Genomic DNA, 2,561 nt, shown 5'->3' on the forward strand with positions numbered 1-2,561 from the left:
CGCGGATTTTTTTTTGCGGATTTTGCGGGAAATCCGCAAAATTCGCGGATTGCGGATTTCCCGAAAATCCGCAAAATCCGCGAGCGTAACGGATTTCACGCTCATGCTTACTCTGCAGGCAGTTTTACCTTGACATACTGTGGATGCTGATTTTTCCTTGCAATTTCCTGCATATTTTTGTTATTCCTCTTGGTTTTTTTTGGCTCTCCTCCCGCTTTAACCCTCAATTGGCTCTGCTCCCAACTTTGAGTCCTTACCTTTTTTACCTCAACTATATATCGCGCTATCCTAAATGCCTCACCCATCTGCATTTTAATGGCGCAGCGTCTCGACAAGCCCCCTAAGCGCAATTACGTTAAAAACTCGAAATTGTTCTCAGCGCTCGCTCAACTAGAAGCCTCCACAGACCTTCCTACTGCTACTACAACAGCTGTAATGGAGACTCCTTTTCAGGTTGCAACCAAAACCAACCCCAAAAGATTGAAGAAGGATCCACCCTCCCCCTCGAAATCTTCCTCGACTATTTCCATTGAACTACTCCTTGAAGAAATACGAGCCCTGCGCCCTTACATGGAAGACACAAATGCAAAGTTGCAAACGCTCACTGATAACTGGTCTAACATGAACGTCAGGGTCTCCACCGTGGAAAAGGATGTCTCATCTCTTCGGGAAACGACTACCAAGGTTGCTCACATGGATCTTCAGATCTCCTCTCTTCAAAAGCAGCTCGAGGACCTTGAAAATAGAAATAGGCGCAATAACCTGCGTCTTTACGGCCTGAAGGAGGGTAGCAAGGGGAATGATCCTATTGCCTTCTTCAAGTCCTTTCTTCCCAAGCTCTTGCACTTACCCGACGACACCTCACTCAACATTCAGCGTGCTCACAGGCTTGGCCGACTCCCCTCCTCTATCTCTGCCTCAACTAAGCCTAGAGGGGTGATAATGTATTTCCTTGAGTACACAGACTTGCTGAAGGTCCTCTTAGCAGCCAAGGCCTCACCACGTATTACTTGGTCAGGATCTACCTTATTTTTTGCTCAAGATTACGCTAAGTCCACGGCTGCTCGTCGTAAAGCCTTTCTTGACATGAGAGCAGATCTTCGTTCAATTGGAGCCAGATATGGACTTTTCCACCCTTGTCTTTTTAAAGTCACCTATAACAATAAGACTACAACTTTTGAAGATCCTGTACGACTCTGAAGTTTCCTGAACTCTTGTGGTTCTACTGACATGGAATCTGCCAGTTCTTCTTCTTCGTTTCCACCATGACTTTTGTTGTTCTTTTCACTGATTATTCCATGTCATTTTGTTCATTGTTCACTCATGTTTACTTAGTTCCAAACTTTTAGACTCTCTGGCGAGTCTACATTTTTCTTCTTTGTTATCTGTTATCGTTGTATTCATTCCTTTTTCTTCTGTCGACATGATATTTGATAGTGTTTTCGCTGTCTATCGTCCTCTAACCCTGTTACTCTCCTTTTTCCACAGATCTTATCTAGCGTTCCGTCCTGTCCTCTCCGGTTGGACTTCCCGCTGCCCTGTGTACCCGCCCTTCGTTGGTTGGTCTTACCTCCCTCCCGTTACATTCGTAGTGTCCCCCTTTTGTCCCGACTTTTGATCGTCTTCCCTCTTCGACATCCTCTGTAAGTACCTCCCCTCCACTCTCATTTTTACCATGTTACCATTTATCGCATTTGTTCTCTTTTTTATACCTTTCCTGACTTTTTCATTTATTCTGGTGTCAGTTTCGTCTAGATTGTTTTTTATTCTCTTTTCACTTCTCTTTCTTCCTCTTTTCAGCGTTCTTTGGTTTCATATAGTCAGTCCTTTCTTTTTCCTGTATTTCCATTGCATTCTATTTTGCCTCTCCTTTTATTTTACTGCGCACTTTTCATCTTGTCATTGCCCTATTACATTTTTTCTACGATTCTTCATGTTTCTCCATTCCGATGACTCCACTTCATCCTGGTTTACACCTGTTTTTCTATCACAGCTCACTCATTATCCTACATCTTTCTTTTTCTCCATCAAGATTCTCGATATCGTTCTCCTTGGTGTCTTTTTTCTCCTGTTCCCCTATGTTTCTTCTTATTTCTTATATCACTTTTCTCTATCATTCCTTTCCTTTCCTTCAATCATTCTTTACGTTGCTGTAGTCCTATTCTCATTTGCGCCTTTGCTTCTTTTGATCACTTCCTACTTTCCCTTTCTTTGCTTCCTTTCTTCCTTTTATTTCTCCATTTTTCCTGATTATGAGGCTTTACTTTTGTTCATTATTTTTATTATGTTCTCCCTCATTAATTTTCCTTGATGTCAATACGTATTGTTTCCTGGAACGTTAAAGGTTTGCATTCCCCCATTAAGAGGCAGAAGATCCTTTCCCATCTAGCTAAATTGAATGTAGATATCGCGTTTCTGCAAGAAACCCATTTATCTGACATTGAAGCTGCTAAGCTTAAAAGAGGTTGGGTGGGGACTGTTCTTTCTGCTCCTGGTGATGGTAAAAGAAATGGTGTTGCTTTGTTGCTTCGCAAGTCTTTTTCTCATTCAGTTTTACAGTC

Source organism: Lissotriton vulgaris, chromosome 12, assembly GCF_964263255.1.
Source record: "Lissotriton vulgaris chromosome 12, aLisVul1.2, whole genome shotgun sequence".
Taxonomy (NCBI): domain Eukaryota; kingdom Metazoa; phylum Chordata; class Amphibia; order Caudata; family Salamandridae; genus Lissotriton; species Lissotriton vulgaris.